The sequence below is a fragment of the Macrotis lagotis genome, chromosome 2 (assembly GCF_037893015.1).
Source record: "Macrotis lagotis isolate mMagLag1 chromosome 2, bilby.v1.9.chrom.fasta, whole genome shotgun sequence".
Taxonomy (NCBI): Eukaryota; Metazoa; Chordata; class Mammalia; order Peramelemorphia; family Peramelidae; genus Macrotis; species Macrotis lagotis.
The window spans coordinates 66,253,026-66,275,579 of NC_133659.1; the positions used below are offsets into that span (position 1 = coordinate 66,253,026).

The 22,554-nt window shown below is 35.4% G+C and overlaps 1 long non-coding RNA gene across 1 annotated transcript in view; it reads left to right on the forward strand.

Moving 5' to 3' along the window:
• LOC141511035 (uncharacterized) overlaps window positions 1–18,855 on the forward strand; it is a 30,766-nt gene extending 11,911 nt beyond the window's left edge. The window contains exons 2-3 of the long non-coding RNA XR_012475248.1: window positions 8,356–8,469; window positions 18,441–18,855. This is a non-coding gene — a long non-coding RNA (uncharacterized LOC141511035). The remainder of the gene's footprint in view (window positions 1–8,355; window positions 8,470–18,440) is intronic.
• The last annotated feature ends 3,699 nt before the right edge of the window (window positions 18,856–22,554 follow it).

The window sequence follows — 22,554 nt, forward strand, 5'->3', positions numbered from 1 at the left end:
TTCATTCCTATAGTCTCTTATGTTTTTAATAGAAATGGATTTGTATTTTGTCAAAGGCTTTTTCAGAATCTATTGAGATAAGTATATGATTATTGTTAGTTTTGTTATTTATATGTTCAATTATGTTGAATGTTTTCCTAATACTGAACCATCCCTCCATCTGGTATAAATCCTACTTGATCATGGTGCATTATCCTAGTGATAACTTGCTGTAATATCTTTGCTAAAGTTTTATTTAAGATTTTTTGCATCGATGTTTATTAGGAGATTGGGCTAGAATTTTTTTTAACTTTTCCAAGGTTAGGTATCAGCATCTTGGTATCATAAAAGGAATTTAACAGAACTCTTTCTTCTCCTATATTTTAAAATAGTTGTTGTAGAATTGAAATTAATTGTTCCATAAATGTTTGGTAGGATTCACTTGTAAATCCATCTTAACCTGGACACTTTTTCTTAGGGAGCTTATTGTTCAAATTCTTTTACTGAAATGGGATTAAGTATTTTATTTCCTCTTCTGCAAATCTAGGCAGTTTGTATTTTTGTAAATATTCAGCTATTTCACTCAGGTTATCAAATTGATTGCAAAATAACTGAATTATCTCTTTAATTTCCTCCTCATTGGTGGTGAATTCACCCTTTTCATTTTTGATACTGGTTATTTGGTATTCTTCCTTTTTTCCTGATTAACCAAAGGTTTATCTATTTTATTGCTTTTTTTGCCTTAAAATCAACACTTAGTTTTATTTATTGGATAGATAGTTTTCTTGCTTTCCTTTCATTTTCAAAAATTCTAATCTGGTATTTAATTGGGGACCTTTAATTTTTTTTCTAGCTTTTTCAGTTTCATACCCAATCTACTGATCTTCTCTTTCTCTATTTTATTCATATAAACATTTAGAGATTTAAAATTTCCCTTAAAACTTGCTTTGGCAGCATGTCATAAATTTTGGTATGATATCTCATTGTTATTATTTTCTTGGATGAAATGATTATTTCTATGATTTGTTGTTTGATTTCACTCTTTAAAATGAAGTTATTTGGGAGCAGCTAGATGGCAAAGTGGATAGAGCACCGGCCTTGGAGTCAGGAGTACCTGGGTTCAGATCCAACCTCAGACACTTAATAATTACCTAGCCGTATGGCTTTGGGCAAGCCACTTGACCCCATTGCCTTGAAAAATCTAAAAAAGAATGAAGTTATTTAGTTTTCAATTAATTTTTGGCTTATCTTTCCATGAACTATTGTTATATGTAATTTTTATTGCATCATGATCTAAAAAGTATTCATTATTTTTGCCTTTCTGCTTTGAATGTAAAGTTTTTTTTTTAATGCCCTAGTTCATGGTCAGTTTTGGTATGGATACCATGTACTACAGAGAAAAAAAGTATATTCTTTTCTATCCTCATTCAGTTTTTTCCAGAGGTCTATAATATCTAAGTCTTCTAAGATTTTATTCACCTTCTTAACTTCCTTCTTGCTTAGTTGTGGTTAGATTTAATCTGGTTTTAAGAGAAGGAGGTTGAGTTCCCCCATTATTAAAATTCTGCTATGTCTCTTTGTAATTCATTCAGCTTCTCCTCTAAGAATCTGGATGCCATTTCACTAAGTGCATACATGTTTAATAATGATATAACTTTATTGCCTATGGTGACTTTTAAGATGTAGTTTCCTTCCTTATCCCTTTTAGTGAGATCAATTTTGCTTTTGCTTTGTCTGAAATCAAAATCACTACCCCCGACTTTTTTTTACTTCTGTTGAAGCATACTTTATATTTCTCTAGAGCGTTACCTTCACCCTCTGTATATCTCTTTGCTTCAAATGTGCTTCTTGTAAACAGCATATTGTAGGATTATGATTTTTAATCCATTCTGCTATTTCCTTCCATTTTATGGGAGAGCTCATTCCATTCACATTTACAGTTAAAATTACTAAATCTTTATTCCTCCCCATGCTATCTTTCACTATTTGATGTTTTCTCTTTCCTTTTCTCTTATTCCACCTCATCAATATTTTGTTCCCTTTCCCCTTTAGCTTTTCTATTAAATTTTAACCTTGTTTACTTTCATTTATACCTTCATCCTTCCTTTTATCAGTCTCTTCTTCCCTTTTCTTTTCCTTTTCTCCTTACTTCCCTGTGAGGTGGAATGAATGTTTCTCTCTCTCTCTCTCTCTCTCTCTCTCTCTCTCTCTGTGTGTGTGTGTGTGTGTGTGTGTGTGTGTGTGTCTGTCTCTCTCTGTCTCTCTCTGTCTCTCTCTGTCTCTCTCTGTCTCTCTCTCTCTGCCAAATCTATAGAGTAGGATTTAATCAGTGGTCACACCCTCCTTTCTTTCCTTCTACCATAATTAGTCTTTGTTCCTCTTTACCTTGTTATTCATCCACTAATGCCTAGCCTTCTCCTAGTATAGTCCATCTTTTTATATTTTTATTGTTTTAACCCATGTCTTGTACTTACATCCCCTTTGTCTTTTATCTGACCTGATAGAAATACCATAAAAGTACAATCAATCAAAGGTTTATTGATTGATCAATAAGCAGCATTGTCTCATAGTAGGTACCCTTCCCTCTTTTGTCTCATTAGAAATACACTTCTCAAGAGTTATGAATCACGTCAAATTGTAATCATTTTATTCCTTATCTCCTTTTCAAGTACCCTCCACACATAATCCTCATGAGTCAAAGCGTCATCCAAAGTCAAATTATTTCATGAACCATTTGTATCCCCATTCAAGCATACTTCCTGGAATTGTAGCCAAAGATTCAGGCAAAGTCATTCTCTTCATTATGTTTTGTGTCCAATTCCTCTAAGTATACTCTCCCTCCATCTCCATCCCAACCATAATCCTACAGCCCTCCCCAACCAAAGTATCATCCTTTCTACTGCCCCTTCAGCATCCCAGTCATGGTACTAAAACCCTCATTAATTAAAGTATGGATTAAGATAAAATAACTTCCTAATCTCATTATGTCCAACCCTTCTAAGTATATTCTACCTCTATGGCTATTGTGCTTTAAACCTCTAGGTATTTAATACAGTCTCTTCTGATTTAATTATGTATGGAGCTTCTAAGCACTCTAAGTAGTGGGACACCCTGAAGGTTTCTCTTAAGAACTTTAGCATTGATTGTAAGGCATGGAAGACACTGACACAGGAGCACTCCACAAAGGGTGCCCTCATCAGAGAATGTGATGAGCAATATGAACAAGGCAGAATTAAAGTAGCTCAAAGAAAATGTGAGATACATAAATTTAGAGTATACATCCCAGGTGTTTACCTGGACTATTTGTGCCTGACCTGTGCTAGAGCATTCTGAACTCATATTAGTCTGATCAGCCACAGTTGGATGTATTGTAATTTGTCTCAAACTTAGTGATGTGATTTTGATCTTCAACAATAATGAAGGACAAGAACCAATCATACCCATAACCTCTAAGTATAATCATTTCAACCCTTTAACTTTAACTATCTTAAGAAAAATACAATTCTCAATAGTTAAAGTGTTATTTTCCCTTGTAGGATTATATAAATTTTAATGTTCTTGACTAATGTTTGGTTTTTTTCCCCCTTTCCACTTACCTTTTTATGCATCTCTTGAGTCTCTTTATTTGAAGATCAAATTTTCTGTTCAGTTCTAGTCTTTTTATCAGGAAATTTTGGAAGTTCTCTATGTCATTGAACTTCCATCTTTTCCCCTGCAGAATATGCTGAATTTTGCAAGGTAGTATATTCTTGTTTGTAATCCAAGGTTCTTTTTCCCTCCAAAATATCATATTACAGACCCTTCAATCATTTAATGTTGAAGCTGATAAGTCCTGTGTAGTTTTGATTGAGCTTTTGTATTTAAATTGCTTATTTTTAACTGCTCGAAAAATTTTCTTCTTTGAGAATTATGGAATTTGGCTATGATAGTCTTTGGAGTTTTTATCCTTGGGGTCTCTTTCTGGAGGTGTTCTAGGCTATTTTGTCTTCTTGATCTAGTATAATTGGATAGTTTTTCCTTGATAACTGAACAAAAGATATTTTTCAGGCTCTTTTTTTGATCTGGGCTTTCTGGTAGACAATAATTTGCAAATTATCTTTCCTGGATCGCTTTTTACAGGTTGTTTGTTTTTTTCTAAAAGTTAAATTATATTTTCTACAATTTTTTTCAGTCTTTTAATTTTGTTTGATAGAATCTTGGTGTCACATAGATTCATTAGTTTCCATTTGTCCAATTCTAATTTTTAATGTTTTATTTCCTTCAGTTAGATGATTAATTTTACTTTTTGATGAGTTGGACAATTTGAGTTTTAGATGAGATATATTCCTTTTCCAGTTGGTCAATTTTATTTTTTGAAGAGTTACATTCTTTTTCCAGTTGGTTTTTTCTGCTTTTAAAGGAGATGATTTCTTTGGTCACTTTTCATAACTTTCCTGCATGGTTCTCATTTATTTTTTTGATTTTTCTTCTTCCTCTCTACTTTGGTTTTTAAATTATTTTTTAAGCTCTTTCATGAGGTTTCAGATCTGAGTCCAATTCATAGTCTCCTTTGAAACTTTGTAAGTTGTCCTTGCTTTCTTCTTCAGAGATGGCATTTTTACCATCCCTATCTGCATAGTAGCTTGCTATTATCACTGCTCTATATTTTTTTTGCTCATTTTGATGTTGAGTTCTGCTCCTGGGGCATAGGGAATATAGACCCAAGCTTTTTGTATTGGATCTGGGATGTGGTCCCTGGCTTATTGCTGGTCAAAATGTTGCCTATACAGCCCAGGCTTTGCCAATTCAGAGGTTTATTTCTTCCTTTATGTCCAGGTTCTTCATATGCAGTGGTTTGTTCCCAACCCCATCTTGTCTTTTGCCCTAATGTTCACAGGGTTAAGGCTTAGTCTGGGCTTGGGACCCTCCCTGTTGTCTTGCTGTCTAGCTTTCTGGACCTGTGCTGCTGTCTAACCACTGAAATCTGGGCTGCTCTGTGGCTAAAAGTTTCCTGCTGGCTTTCCTGCTCTCTGCCTAGCTGGGATTTATTCCCCCCCCCCCCCAACGAGACAGACCTCTCATGGAGATCCTCCACTAGTCTATAGTTGAAACCTTGTTTTGATCATTTTTTAGGGATAGGGTGGGATCTGTAGCTTTAATCTGTATATGCTCCATTTAGCATTCTGTAGGGAAAAGCTCTGAGAGCTTACTAATTTCACACTGCCATCTTGGCTCTGCCCCAGAAGCCCTAGTACTAAGCATCTTACAGATATCACATTTGATCCTCAAAACAATGCTGGGAAGTAGAAGCTGATAGGAAATCCATTTTGCCATTGAAGAAACCAATACAGATACAAAAAAATCGACTTGTTCAGATTCACACTGCTAAGAACTGTTTGAGGTTGGATTTGAATTCGACTCTTTCTTTCTAAATCTATACATAGTACTCTATTTCCTGTACCACCTAGCTGCAGCTAGAAGAGATTTTTTTACCTACAAATCACCTTTACCAATGAAATCACTGGTCCAGTCCCTATCTTACTCAAATGTTCCAAATAAAAGCAGTGATAGTGGATAACATATTGCTGCTGTAGTCTGGGCTCAAATCTGACCTCTGATTATCAGTTATCTGACCATGGTCAAATCCTCTTTACTCTTCTGAACCTCAACTAACTCCTTAATATTTAGATGTGAAGTTATATATTGGTTCTTGCAGGGAAGCAATGGAGAGAATTTCCACATTAGTAAACTCATAGGTTCTTAATATGTTTTACATATTAGCATTTAACTTATAAAATGGATTTTTGTTGTATTAAAAAACTAAATGTTACAAGTTGATTAGAATAAGAAAATAAATTCAGATCTTTGAGGAAAGGGAAAATGTTTGCTAAATTGGATGCAACTTCATTATACTTCTTTTTCATTTCCTTGAAGAATTTGAAGTTTTTTCAGCCTTTTAAAGGTTACTTCCTTGTCTAAAAGCCTAGTGGTGTGTTCTGATAAAAAGTTTTAAATACAGTGACAAGCCAGCTGATAAAAGTTCAATCTTTATCTCTCTTTGGCCTTATTCCATCTTCACTGAAGTCAACTAAAACTGGAAGCAAGGAAAAAATTAAGACAGAAATTTCAGGGGAGAATTTTACAAACAAAGAGTAAATCTCTTTAAAGACCCTGAAAAAGTATTACTCTAGTAGTTTGGTGGGCAGAGACAGTGAAGAATTCAATAAGAAGTTTGAACTTAGACTCAGGGAGTTTTCTGTCTATACTCAAAGCATTACAATTTTGTAGTTAGAAAGGACCTCAGAGACCATTCCTTTCATAGTATAAGTCAAAGACCTAAGGAGATTGAATGACATGCCCAAGATCACACAAGCAGTAAGCATTCGAGGTAGATTTTGAATCCATGTGCTCTGATTCCATATCACCATTCATTATACTGTGCCACAAAAAAAAATTTAAAAATCACTTTTATCACATGCTGAACAAATCAATAGAATAAAATCTAGGAGGAGATCAAAATCATCTAATTCATCTTCCTACCTTTGATGGGATCAACAATTAGTCTATTTTTATTTCTTGCATGGATTCTTCTAAGACTTCCCTCTAGAAATTGTCTGATATCCAAAGTAAGGTCAAAATGGGCACAGAATTTATGCATAAAGGGCAATATCATAGATAAATTAATAGACCAAGGAAATACTCTTTCGATCTATGAAAAGGGGACAAATTTATGACTAAATAAGAATTAGAGTTGAGTTCGTACAACACATATCAGTAGGATCCAAACTCCTCCATGTAATTCCACTTAGACAAATGATAAATGCTTCTAAAGTAATCAATAGTCATCAAAACTATCAGTGAGGTAATGGGGTGTGAAATATGTGAAGACTTCCAATGGCAGAATAACCAGATGATAACAATTTGTTCCAATGGCCATAAAAGTGACTGAAGTAGATCCTATGACCTTGGTCAGACATCAAAGATTCCAAAGTCATCCACTTGTATCCCAGACCATTGCCATTCATTCTGACTTTTGTTTGACTACTGGACTTCAGTGATTGTGGGAGAGAGTCAGTTTTCTACAATTCTACCTCACTTAAATCCAGTTAACAGACAAGTCAAGATATTACCTATGATGTCACTAGTTCTCTTCAAAATGAAGAAAAAATAATACAACATCTTAAGACCCTAGGTAAGACCCTACATAGTGTTTCAAGAATTTTGGTGTCAGAAAAGAAGCTACCTAGTTTAACCCAAATCTACATGTTCCTTTCTTCTATAGTATCCCTTCCTTATAGGTCACTCTACTTATAGACAATTAAAATTAATAGAAAGTTTTATCAGATAGAAACCATTATAAGTTAGTAACAGATTAACACATATCACAGGTGTTCTATACATACTGTGCATGTGACACTCAGTTTGGTCAATGGGAAAGGACTATTTAGGAACATATGCCCCTTCCACCAACCACCCCCCCCATACTTGAAGAGTATGTATATCACTGGGAATGCTTCTAGCTAACAGACTAGTTATTGGGGATATTTCACTTACATATTTGCTGTAGATTAACAGGGTCCAGTCTCAAAATATTTTGGCAATTAGAATTTGAATAAGCATTCTTACTATCTCTACATCTAATTAATTCAATATACAGGTGCAGCTAGGTGGCACAGTGCATGGAGCGCTGGCCCTGGAGTCAGGAGTACCTGAGTTCAAATCTGACATCAAACACTAAATAATGACCTAGCTGTGTGGCCTTGGGCAAGCCACTTAACCCCATTGCCTAGCAAAAACCTAAAAAAAAATTCAATATACAAATGAATCAGTTCATAGTAAAAAAAAATTCAGGCAAATTGCTGAACTGCTACCCTCTTCCCCATTCATCAATATTGTAGTCAAGGAAGTCAAACCATGAGCTGAATTTTCTACTCATCCATTGGCTATTTGAATGCAAATCATTTTGTGATATATATTCCTGAAGTCCTTATAATTTATGCATAAGAAATCATATATTTTCCACTCCATTTTTAAGTCAGTAATGAATTCTTTAGTTCCATGTCATAGCATCTGTCTTGCAAAAGGAAAGAACAGTCAAAGAGGAAAGAAAAGAATGACGTAAAATGTGTGAGGGAAGAAAGGAAAGAAATCAAGAGCCTGGAGGGTGTATTTATTATAATAAGTTTATACTTGTATCTGGTTTCACAAGAAACTATTTTTAGAAGCTAGGGTTTTCTCAGTTCAAAGAAACACAGCAAGGATTGGATTATTTCATCATGCCACTGAGTTACCTAATATCATTGGAGGATAAAATAATAGCTCTTAAAAGGAGGCAGGGACAACCTTTCAAGTGTCTCACCTACTGAGGAACTGATGCCTTGTTCTTTTGTCATACAGGCAGTTTGGAGATGGAGCAATAACAGAATCAATCAATCACTGGGAAGATAGTGATTCAGTTGATTCTACTGAAGAGAAGGATGATAATGATCCAATTTTCATTAGTTGGAGTAGGTAAGATGGAAATGTGACTATCGACTAATTCTCATGAGGAGAGGAACAATGATGGACACAGATTTTGGTGACAGTGAAGAAAGCATTTATGGATTGAAAATCAGCTAATACAGACTTGGGTTAAAATAGTTGTCTTGAATGGTTTGGAAAATATATGGTCTAAAGCGGAGGTACTAAACTCAAATAGAAATGGGAGCCCCCTAAACCTTATATACTTAAGGATCTCTGAAGATTGCATATTGACCCAGAAAACCACATATTAAAATTATTTATAGTCTGCTGATTTTTATGTTTTTGTCAAAAATTTCCCAATTACATTTTAATCTCAGTTTCAACTGATGTCTCTGGTCTAGAGACTGGAAATTGGTTCAGATCATTTTCCTCCTTCTGCAGGATTCTATTTCATTTTGTTCTGCCAAATTGCATTAAAGATAGCATATTGAGCAATGTTTTTGGGTTTTTTTAATCCTCTAGGCATGAAAATGAACATTAACAAGTATTGTAATCACTGAATGACTCCATTAATAATTTGGATTGCAATAAATAGGGTTGTATGACACCTTCAGTATGAGAAGCTTTCCTTCCTTCAGTTAAAAAAATGATAACTTTATAGTGATGACATTTTTAGGAAAAATATGTGCCTGGGGGGCAGCTAGGAGGCACAGTAGATAGAGCACCAAGCCCTGGAGTCAGGAGTATCTGAGTCAAATCCATCCTCAGACACTTAATAATTACCTAGCTGTGTGGCCTTGGGCAAGCCATTGCCTTACAAAAAAAGTGTGCCTGGGATATAGATGAGAGAAGAATGAGTTCAATGCATGCTATGCTTGTCTGAAAGGGGCATAAATTGGGAAGGATGCTACACTGTCTAGGGCTTGACTGAGTCCTCTTGTAACTCAGCTGAGAGAGTTGAGGAAGTGAGCCAGCAGAGGGGAAATGAATAAATAAATCAGGGGTAAGAAACATCTTGTTATAAAGCTGGTGAAATCATTTGGTCTAGTGCTGCCACAGCAATTACAAATACTTCTCTAAATTCAATAAATCTAGAAACATTTTATGGATGAATTAATTAAATATTTTATCAAATATAGCTGGAGAATGATGTTATAAATATCCAAATGACCTTTTCCAGAAAAAAATTTCCATTACCCTGAAATTCATACCTAAAATGCATTTTACCTTCCTTGTTCCTGATACATGCATAATTGCCATTATTCCTAGTAGTTTCATGTCCTGGGCAGTGTTAATTATTTAATTCATTCCCAAATATATATTCCTGCCATCTTTACTCTTTTTTAAATCCCTCCACTTTTTCTTCTACACTATTCCCTGACTCCATCAGAGGGGAGGGGAGCTATTTCTTTCAGTTTTAAAACTTGTTACATACATATGTATAATATATATATATATATATATATATATATATATATATATATATATGCACACACATAATGCATGCTTAATATGTTTTGTGAGGGATTTTAATTTAAAAACTGTTAAAGCTAAGAAATGATCTTAGAGATCATTAATTCCAGAAATACTTAATCAGAATCCCCAAGGAATGTATGGATCAATCTTTAGATGATTGAATAGAAATAAGATTGAATAAATAATTCTATCTTTATTTTCACTTAGCCCCAATTGAAATTTGAAATTAGCTAGATGACTCAATGAATAGAGAACCAGACCTGAAGGCAGGATAATTCATCCTTCTGTGTTCAAATCAAACTTCAGTCATGTTCTAACTGTGTGACCCTGGGCAAGTCACTTAACCCTTGTCTCAGTTTTCTCACTTGTAAAATAAGCTCGAGTAGAAATGACAAACTATTTCAGTATCTTTTCCAAGAAAACCCCAAATAAGGCCATAAAGAACTAAATATGACTGAAAAATGAACAACAATTGAAATTTAGCATTTTATTCAATTGCTTAACGATATGAATTTGTGTGACCAAAAGGGTTCATAACCAAAGGTTAAGAATTCCTGATCACGTAAAAAACTCTTAATTTATAAAATTATTTGAGACTCAAAAGGATTGATTAAATGATTTGCCCAAAGCTACATAGCTACTAAATGACAAAATTGAAACTTACCTAGCTCCTAATGAAGTACAATATCAATGTTTATGAAAGTCTTGTATAGAAAGGGGTCCCTGACATCCTTCTGGGCCCTGAGAAATTCCTTAGAAATGTAACTTTGGCTGGGCGCCTTTGGGTCTGAAAATAGTCTGATAGGACCCAAGGGGTCATGGATATACCATAAAATTGTCTAAAGATTTACAAAGCACCCTTGTTAGCCTAATTATCTTGATTTATCTGTAAGATTCCTGCTTCCTCCCAGGACTGCCTCCCCTTCCCCAGATGCAGCTGGAACCATAAGATAGTAAAGTTCACTCCCTCCAACTTGTGGGAAGCCCATGAATACATGACTCCCACCATCTCATAAAATATGTTCAAATATTACACAAAGACCCTGACCCCTTTTCACACCTATCTATATGGAACCCTATGTTTACATATGTATATGTCAAGATAATATAATCTAACTGCTGTGTTTGCTTCTCTGTATCTTGCTTGCTCTCAATACCCCCCTCAAAACACTATAAAAACCCTAGCCCCTGAACACTCAGGTGCTGTCTGATTTGGGCATTCTTTATCTCCAGACAGTCCCTGGGAATAAAGATCTCCAACCTTATCAAATTCTGGTCTCTGTCTCACTCTTTAGGAACAACACTAAAAAAAGGACCACCACTAGATGTGGATGATGAAAAGACAAAACCGTTCTCTTCTCATCTTGTGTTCCTTTTCTCTGTCAAGGAGAATGATGTATCATCTGAAAAAGACAGTATAAATATTGTTAATTGGGAGCCAAGATGATTAAAGAGATAATATCTATAAAAGGTCATCCTAAGTTAACCTCATTTTCTTTTGTGATTGGAGAACTAGACTATTAAGTCCAAAGAATGATATAATTTATCTAAATTTTAGTAAAGCATTTGACAAACTCTAATACTATTCTTACAGACAAGATGACATAAACAACAGTGCAATTTAGGATCCATAAAGACATAGGTAGACTAAAAACTTGGACACAATTTTATAATAATAAATTTAACAAAGATAACTATTACCTTTCACTTATTTTGAAAAAAATAATTTCATAATCATAAGATTGTGTGGTATCGCTAAATAAGCTAAATAGCAATAGGTTTGAAAAGTAAGCAGGAGGTTTAAGATGACTAAAGCTCATCATGACACAACAGTATGATAAGTGGCCCAAAATGTAGGATTTTTTTAAACAAATAATTTGTTTACGTTGGAATTACGGAAAAATAACAAACAAAATTTAAGATTAATAGGCCTGATTCATTCTGTTCTGGAACTTCTAGAAGTGATACTCATATCTTTACAAGAATGGTCATTAATAAACCCAAGTATCTTAGAGGTGGTTACACAAAATGGGGAAAGACCTAGAGATCATTCTAGATGATGGCTGGTGGAAATGAGGTAGAGATTTTTAGCCTGGAGAGAAAACATTTGGAAGGGTCAAGATACTTGTCTCCAAGTTACTGAAGGGAAGATAAATTAGTTTTGTTCTCTTATTCAAAGAAGGCAAAACTAGAAATAATAGAAAAAAATGTGCAGAGGGGCAAAATATTGTCTTGGTTTAAGAAAAAAAAACTTCATATAAATTAAAGTTTTAAAGGAAAGGCTCCCTTTTCTCCTATCCTCCTAAAGAAAAAAAATTGTACAGACAGTCAGTAGTCTGTCCATGAATAAACATTTATTAAGCATCTACCATATTACAGGTACTATGTTATGCAATGGGGTTGGAAATAAAGGTTAAAAAGGATCACTGCTCTCAGGGAACTTGGGATCTAATGGGGAGATAAATTACAGTCAACTATGTACAAACAAGTTACAAAAAATGATCATTTGGATATAATTAACAGAGGAAAAGGTACCAGAATTAAAAGGAATCAGGAAAAGTCCTTTTAGAATTTGGGATTTGGGCTGGGATTTGAAGAAAGCTAAAGAAGAAAGCCATGGAAACCAGGAGACAGAGATAGGAAGGGAGAAAATTTCAGGCATGGAGGACAGCCAGCAGAAATGAACAGTCTGAAGATAGAGTGTTGTGTGAGGTGAATAGCAAGGAGACCAGAGTCACTATTCTGCCAAGTTCAAAGGAATGAATATAGTGAAATATATTCAGAGAGATAGCCAGTGGGGAAGATTATGAAGGGCTTTAAAAAACAAAGAAATTTATAATTGAACCTGGGGTGATAGGGAGTCATATTTCGCTGAGTTAGTTGTAGTCCTTCATTCTCACAGAGGACCAAAATGACATCATTATGTTGGTAGCAAGGTACAGTGGTTATACTGTATTAGCTGTTGGTAATTAGATCAATACATGGTTGGAAGGCTCTACCACATGTTGGGCACAAAAAGTCCTTATGAACATTTGGAGTGAAGATGTCTCTAAATTTGTGCATTTCACATTTTTTTGAACTATTGCAATTCTGCTTTGCTCATAGAGCATAGCACCTTTGATGTGGGTCCTCCCATATCTCACAATCAATTCCAGTGTTCTTCAGAGTGATATTGAGAGTGTCCTTATATTGCTTCTTCTGATCTCCATGTGAATACTTGCCTCTTGTGAGCTCTCTGTAAATAGTATTTTAGGAAAACATATATTTGGCATTTGGGCTATGTGGCCAGTTGATCAGAGTTCTGTAGAGTAGAATTTGAATGCTTGACAGATCAGTTCAAGAAAGGATTTCAGGGTCTGTATTCTTTTTTGTAAAGTGATCTACAAAGTCTTGCTAAAACAATTCAAATGGAAGCAATTCAATTTCTTAACCAAACTCTGCAGGTTTCACAAGTATACAACAATGAAGTCAGCACAATAGTTCTATCAACCTTTTGTTTGAAAGGTGAAGATAGTCAAAAGACCACTTTGACAACTGAGTAAAGGATGGACTAAAATTCAGAGACTTAAAGAGCAAGCCTAAGTATGGTAATCTAGGCATGAGCTGATGTAGTAATAGTCTGGTAATAGTGTCAGAGAAGAGAAGTCATTTATGAGAAATATTATAAAGATAAAATAAATATGACTTGGTAACTATGGGAGGTGATAGAGTGAAGAGTCATGAATGACATCTAAATTTCAAACCTGGGTGATTGGGAGGACAGTGACAGCTTTAACAGTATTAGGGAAATCAGGAAGAAGGTGGAATTTGAGGACAAAGAAGAATGAGTTCAGCTGAACTTATGTAATATGTCTATGGGGCATCTAGTTGATGATGACTAATAGACATCAAAGTTCGAGATCAAAGATCAAAGTTCGAGAGGTTAAAATTAGATAAGTAGATCTGAGCATCATCAGCATTGAGATAATAATTGAATCCATAGGAATTGAAGTAATCAAATGAAATGGTATAAAGGGAAAAGATAATAGAACCAGAGAAAGAGCTTTGTGGGACCCTCAAGCTTAGTAGGTATGACCTGAATGAAGATCCAGTAATAGAAATTGAGAACTGCTCACACTGTTTTGGCCCAGATGAATAACTCCAGTACTGTACACCAGATCTCTGAAAACTTTACTTTTTCTGCTATACTGTTGTCAATTGTGTGATGGCTCAGTTTTCCCTCCAAGTTAGCAACAAACTGTTCCCTCTCAGAGAGACACTCTAATCTCTTGACATTAATTCTTCTAGTAGTCATTTGGCCTTGGGGACACTGCTTCAGTTGAATGTGGATATTTAGCTTGAAGAAGATGAGTCTGTGATCAGTCCAGCACTCTGCACCACACATTGCCTTTGTCACTCTCACACCCTGCTGTCTCTTCTCCTTATAATCACATAGTCTATTAGATGCCAATCTTTGCTATAAGTGTGCATCCAGAAAGTTTTATTGCATTTAGATAAATGGAGTATAGTGTGAGTATGATGGGAAGATCATGAGATGTACAATTCTTCAATGGTAGGTGACCATTGTTGTTGCTTTTTCCAACTCTATTCCTCTCAATGATTCCTTACCATGTCTGATAATCTGAGACCATGCTAGCATTAAAGTCAAACAGAATTGCAAACTCATCTTCCTTTGGTACACTGATGATAAGGGTCTCCAGGTCTTCATGGAACTTTTCCTTGACCTCATTAGGGTTTGTCATGATAGGAGTATAGGCACTGATGTTGGTGGCCTGGCATTTTCCTGAAAGTGGCAGTCTCATTTTCACGACCCTGTCATTCACTCCTTTTAGTAAGCATTCAAGCTAGATTAGTTTTGATTGCAAAACCTACCTCAACTTCATGGCACTCTCCTTCACTGTGACCATTTCACGAAAACCTGTATCCAGCTCCAGTTTCAGTAAACTGACCTTCACTTGCCAGCCTTATTTCACTCAGGTTTGCTATTCAGATATGATACCTGCTAAGTTCTTCTCTAACAAGAGATGTTCTTCTTTAAGGAGTATTGGATTTTGTGTTGAAGAGTGCTCTGATAGTGAATGGAATCTTCTTTGAGGAAATTTTTGTAGTTTTTTATGTGTGTGTGTGTGTCTTGACTATGATGTGGGATTCCCCTTTTGCTATAGTAATCAGGTCAGGGTTGGGTAATCAGACAAATTTAGGGCATCTTTTCTAGCCCCTTTTTCACCCCTGGAGATGAGTAGTGTGATCCTTAAAAGGCAGCTCAGACACCCAGGGGCTTCTGAATCCCACTGCTGATTCCAATGAGGAGACAACCGTATGACCTGGGCCACCTGTGTGTAGGGTTGTGATTATAGTTCCCAGTGACTCTGTACCTGCTGTTTCGTCAATGGTCTGTTGCCACAGGAGGAATGATAAAGTGGTATGGGTGATGTCTTTTGATGTGTGCATAAATTGGACTTAAGTGAGGTAGAGTTGCACAAAGTCATTGACCTTACTCTCTCTTCCAAAGTCATCATGGTCCATTGACAAATGAGAGTCAAGACAACTGATGATGGCTGTAGATGCAATGCATCACCTTGAAGTCTTCACTATCTAAGTTCTAAGCACTCCACAGCACCTGCTTCAGCTGCCTTCATGGCTGTTGGAATAAAGTGTTCTCATCTTCCCATTCCACTGGTGGAAGACTTCACATGTTTGGGGTAGACACCCCGACAACTCACTGATGAGTTTGAAACTCCCTTGGTTACCCTCAACCTGGTTTACTCCTGGGGTGTGCATGTTACAACTTCTTGGAGCCACCAGGGAGTTAGATGACTTAGGTGGACATAAAAGGTAGATTTTAGCCCTGAAAAAGGCTCAGCCACTCTCACACCGGAGGTACTAGTCTTCCTTGAACACATCCTACACCCCATTTTGAAGCATTATGGAAAAATTCAATAGATAGAGAGAAAAATGAAGATTAGAAAGAGAAAGGGGATAATCGGAGTTGTAATTTGCTGGAGAAGATGAGGAGGATCAAATCAAGGACATATGAAAAGTGGTTGTCCTTGCAAAGGACACTGGATGAAAGAAGGAAAGGGTGGGAGATGATATCAAAGGATTTATCTTCTCCACATGAGGCAGTTAGAAGGCACAGCATATAAAGCCCTGAACTATAGTCAGAAAAACTTAAGCTCAAAATATGACCTCAGACATTAACTAGTTATGTGATCTTGGGCAAGTCAAATGACTTCTGTCTATCATGATTTTAACTACAAAATGCAGATTCTAGTGCTACTTCTCAAGGTATTGTGAGGATCTATTAAGATAGTGCCTATATTCCTTTTCTACCTCTCTTCCCTTTGAAAGGAATGTTTAGGGTGAGCATAGGGAAAGATGAAGGTGTAGGATTCTTTTGAACTATGGAAAACAATGTTTAAATTGAGAAAAGGATGGGGATAGAAAAAAGTTGGAATGGTCTGGGGAAGAATTGTTTATCTTTTCTCATTGCAATTATCCTGCTTATAAATCTTGGTGAAACATTCTGGACAATAACCAAGAGAACATAGAGGATAGAAGGGAAAAGGAGACATTTGGTAATATCTAATATAAGTCCTGGATAAAAATGATAGTGCAAGTCATTTACAGCATTCATTCCCCATCATCTTAATCCCAGTCAGTAAAGGAGAATGAAAGTATCTGAGCATGCCAGCTACCATTGCTTGCTGTCAGAGTTTGCAACCACACCTCAGTCTTGCATATTATCAATATTAGTTTTAATGAGAAGCCAGCCTTAGGGTAAAACTCCAATATGAACTCACCTCTTCCTGTGGGTGGGGATAGCTGTGTACGTGCAGCAGAACCTCATACCTCACTAAAGAGAGAGGTGTAGGTATCACCAAAGGACTTCCTAAGCTTCCCAGAGTCCTGTCTTAGCATGCACTGAATCTCAGGCTCTTTGCATTAATTCCATGTATTCTCTAGCACTGTGATCCATGAGTAACCATTATTTCTCTGAGACATCAAGTTATAGAAAAAGAATAGTTTAATTAGCTTCCTGAATCTGTTATGTTGATTATAGTGAGACCACCTGAAGAGATTTATTAAATTGCCAAATGATGGGGTCTTTCTATTTTGACAAAACAAATCAGAATCAGGAAAGATTTATTGGATAAGGATTCCTAAAACATCACTTGGTTCATCTCTCTCTTTATAAGAATTGAGGAAACTGAGGCTCACAGAATCGATTTGACCAGGGTTACAAAAATAGTAAGTCACAGACAAACAATTTGAGCCCAGACAATCAATATCCCTTGTTCTTTTGTCTGTTCCACATTGTTTCCTTTATATATGACATTTAAATAACATGGATCACTCTAGTCATGCCAATTTTCCGAAGTGGGAATTTTATCTTCCAATCAGCGGAAGTTGCAATCAGATAAGTAATAAACATTTAAGTGTTTACTATGTGAGAGACAATGTACTAAGAGCTTGGGATATAAAGGCAAAAGACACCCTCAAGTAGCTCATCATCTAATGAGGGAATCGATATGCAAAATAAAATGTACAAACAAAACTATAGATTAAAAAAACTGGAGATAACCAATCAAGAGAAGGCACTAAAATTTAGATCTTCCTGTAAAAATGATATTTTAGCCATTTTATATAGGAATCAACCAGTAAAATATTTGATTCTCACCAACAGGACAGAAAGAGTTGCTGGGGGTGGTATTGATGGGAATCTTGAGGAAAATCTCTACTTTAGAATTTTGATAACATCAAAAAGGAAATTTTATTTGCTTCCTATATTTTGACAGAATCGGTTTCAAAGGGTACTGAAAAAGCTACTTAGACCCCTGTGGACCAAAATTCTGCAGGGGGAAATCAGCTTAGGAGGGATGAACAGCTCTTTAAATTGATTACTATCATCCAATCCTTCCCTCCTCAGAATTAAATTTCTTCCCTTAACCCCTCTCTGATACTAACCTTTTGGCCCTTAGTTACAACATCTTTAGATGTAGACTAGAAATGTACTAGTTTCATTTCTACACTAGTCACCCCTTAGCCTCTCTTCACAACCTCCTTTCCAACTATGAAACTACTCACAATTAGAGCCAGTGGTGTACTGATAAATGTTTAACAGTTGACTCTCTCAAGGGGAAAAAAGTACTTATGTCAATTTGCATTATTAACATTTTTTCATCTTTCACTTAAGTCTAAATAATATATCAATAAATCAAGCATCAATTTATAAAGTTGGTTGATTTCCTAGGTGTAAAGGCTCACATTGAAAATTTTATCAATCAGATCTTGAGATCTGTGAGTGCTGTGATACATTCCTAAGTAGAGCTACCTGAAAGGGGAATGGGTCATCTTCAGAAGTGGTCTTCTTTCCCACTGGTCTTTAAGAAGTTGGCTGTTCCCTTGTCAGGTAAGCTAAAGAGCCATGGAGTTGACTAGACAACTGTTGAAGTTCTTTTTAAATCAGAATCTACCAAAATAACAAATCCTTTTAAAGTGTTTTATTAATGTCTTTTTCTATTGCATTATTGTCTTTTCAGAGGAGGAGGCAAGTTTTATCCCACCTTTCCGAAGATTGTGACAAAGAAAAATAAATAAGCAAAGACAGCTTTCAAATACATATGTATGTATGTATATATAAATCTACACTAAAATAGATATCTGTATCTCTATATTATCTACACATGTATATATCTGTTCCTCTATGTTTCTATATCTCCTTTATTTCTGTCTTTGACTTTCTGTCCAGTAGAAGGATTGTTGGGTAAAATTACAGGGTACCTCTAAGTCTCAGTGCAGTTAAAACTACACTACAACTTTGAGGTTATCTTGTATGAAAATTTTAAACATTTTGGCAGAATTACAAATTAATAAAAAAAATTGAAGGTCCATTTTGCAACTTCATTGATACTATACTAGAATGACTGACTTTCTACATTTTTCCATTATTGACTATCTCCAGTTTTTGTGATCTTTATAAATTTTTATAGTATAAGATAAATTCTAAGAATTCCTTAATTTTGCATTTTTTATTATTAATGACATTCTTTTATACTTTGTATTAGTTCTTTTAAAAAGTTTTAGTTTTGGGGCAGCTAGGTGGTATAGTGGATGGAGTACCAGCCCTGGAGTCAGAAGGACCTGAGTTCAAATCCGACCTCAGACACTTCATAATTGCCTAGCTATGTGATCTTGGGCAAGTCACTTAACCCCATTGCTTTAAATAAATAAATTTTTTTTAATGTATTGGTTTGTATTTTATTAATAGAAATTGCAAAATGGCTCTTATTGATTAATATTTGTATCCTAACCTTTAATATTTTGGATATCAAATTTTTAGTGGTGATATTTCATACAAATATTTTTCTACTTTATAACTTAAAATATTCTTCAGTACTTGATTTTATTCATGTAAGAAACATTTTTAAATTTTTTTGTGTAGTCAAAATGGTATATTTTGCCTTCTCTGATCTTCTCTTTGGGTGGTAAGGAGGTCAGAGCAACGGAATGGTCAGAGTCTTTGTCCTACAAAGTAGGAATGAGTCCTTATAGAACACTATCAATAGTTTAGTTTCAAAGATCAGAATGGACAATTCAAGGTTTTAGTTTGGTTAAATGTTCTCTTCCTAGTCCTTTGTACCCATCTTTTGCTTATTTTAGCATATGATATAAAATGTTTATCTTACTCAATTTCTATCAAGTTATTTCCCAGATTTCTCAGTATTTCTCATCAAAAAGAAGTCGTTTCCCCAGTAATTTATATTCTTAGGTTTGTCAAATGCTGAATTACTCTTTTGGATTGCTACTGTTTCTTATTTATTTTGTTCCAAATTTGCAAGATTTGTTGATTTCCCTCAAAAGTATTTATATATTTTTTTCATTTAACCCTCTGATTGTTCATGGGATTGTCTCTGACATTTGTTCCATTGGTGTTTTATGAACCAATGAAGAATTTGCTATAATACTATTTATTTCCTTCACTATGGGATTTTTCTCACAGTTTTCATTATTGAAAATTATTCATCATTGAGATGGTTCTTTTCTTCCCAAGTTTAGGTAGGTAGATGTGCTTCAACTTGAAGAAGACCGTGACATCAAGGAGGTAATATGATGTGCATGTAATTTGGATTAAAGTGAGGGGGGTTGTTGTGTAAATTCTTCTCAATCAGTTTTTGTTGCTCTGCTTTAATCACTCAGTTTTTCTAGGGTGTCTGACATAAAAGTATTTTTGGTAACCAACGCTTTCCTTTCTGAGGACCCCAAGTTGTTGTAGTCCCTCTTCTAGCCTTTGATACCTTTTCTTTGTTTTCTTAAATAATAAAGATTCTATAAGGTTTGAATTTCCCAAAGTTGAAGTCATTCACATTAACATCTATTAGTTCACTGGATCATCTTAAGTATTCTGGGAGGAGGCTGAACAGATTTTGTTGTCCTTATATTCCTAGACATCAAGGTGTAGAACACTGAGACTAGAGTCAGGGAGACCTGAGTTCAAATCTATCCTCAGACTCCAGGTGTGTTATACTTAATATGTTTCCTCAACTATAAAATGGGAATAATAGCACCTCTTCACAAAGTTACAGAGAGAGTCAAATGACATATTTGTAAAGCACTTTATTTAGCACAGTGCCACAAAACTGATAATATATAGGCATTCAATTCATTCCCATTCCCTTCCCTATATGATAGATAAGGAAAATGAATCTGTGCATAAGTGACAACTGGGATTCATAGCTCTGCTTAGAGCTGAAATTGAGATAAAGAGAGAGGATCTTGGGAATCACATTGGTAGTAAGTAGCAAAGCCAAAATCAGAGTCAAGTTGCCTCAAGGTCCTTGTATAGTATCTTCTCCTTAGCCTTAGGCTTTAGTACAATAAATAGTTTAATTTCCTTAATTTATAAGTTTAAGGTGTTTGAATGTTCTAAATTAATATCAAGCCTGACTTAGAGAAGAGACATCAATGGGCAAGGACTGCAGCTATATATCCAAGAGAAACATCTGAAACTTATTAACTCCACATGGGAAAGAATTTACTGGCAAGGGTGGGTGGAAGGAGAGAGGAAATTATCTTCCTTTGTCGCATTAATCTCAAGTTTTCCATTGATAACAGATGTGCATAATCAGTGAAACCTCACACTCCATGTTTCGTCATCTATAAAATGGGGACAATAATTTTACCACTCATTTTATAGAACTTCATGATTCTGATTCAGTAGAATTTACTGATTCAGTAGAATATTACTAATGGACTGGGAAAACAGATGATCTGGGTTCATGGCTCAGTTCTATATTGTATTTATTATACAATTGCATAATTGCCACATAATTTCTCTGATCTTTAATTTCTCCTACTATAAAATGAATTTATATCTATAAGAATAAAAATCATCCTTTCTTCATCACAGAAATAAGCTCTTAAAAATGCTTATTGGCTTAACTTGACTTTAGAACCAAATGATATGATGTATCTAAAATGCTTTACAAACCATAATTTGCTTTGGTGTCAGCATACAACTATACTTTTTTTGTTTATAGTGGAGACCATCTGAGTCAGTTATTTCAGTGATATAGGAAATTTTCAGGTTGAAAAAATTCCATCTACCAATGAAGATCAACAATTGGCCAATATCTTAAAGAGAATTCCTTATAAGTACTGAGAACTTAAGCAATAGTCACTCATTATCAGAAATAGGACCTGAACCCTAGCTCTTCTGATGTTGAGGTCAACTCTCTAATATGCTATGTTTCTTGTCATTATTATAATTGTTATCAGTACAATAGGAGTCTCACCCATGAGAAGAACCCATCAATTTGTTTGAGTGGTACCTCCCCCAACATGGAAGAGGATGGGGAAGAAGGTAGAATTTGTGGACATTCTATAATGGTTGGAAGGGGCCTTTTTCAACTGAGATGCCATTAAGTGATAGCATCTTTGGAAAGATTGATTCATCACTGTCCACTTCTTTGATTCTCTATATATATCATTTATGGGGGGGGGGGGGGGAGAACTCAATAATAAAAACAACTTGATGAAATGCAGCAAAATGTTAACTTTAAATGTTTTCTTCCTCCAATTATGTCAAAACCATATAATATTTCCTGAAAGATATAACCCCAGAAATAATTTTGCTCAACAATTTTCAAGTAAATCAACCCAACAGGCATAGGTAAATGCTCACCAAAGGTATTTGCCACCATATATTGCATAGAGTACAAATTGAAGAGGAATCTTCTTTAGATGGTAGTTTCTCTAGCTATTACTAATGGCATAGGACCTAAGGTGTATTCAAGGAAGACTACTACCTCAATTCTGAGGGATGCCAAACACTTTTCAGAACTGCTTTCCACCTTTGATGTCCACCTGACTCTCAGTTATGACTCTAAAAGTCCTCTGGCAACAAACAAGTGATGAAGCAGCAGGTGCAGATACACTGGGAGCTGTAGTCACAACCCTATACACAAATGGTCCAAGACATAGGGTTTTCCCCTCGCTGAAAGCAGCAGTGAGATTTGATGGCCCCCTGAATATCTGAGCAGCTTTTTAAGGATGGCACTGCTCACCTCCTTGTGTGAGAAGGGGCTAGAAAAGGTGCCCTCAATTTGTCTGCTTACCCACCCATGGCCTGATTACTATTGGAAGTAGGGATTCCAC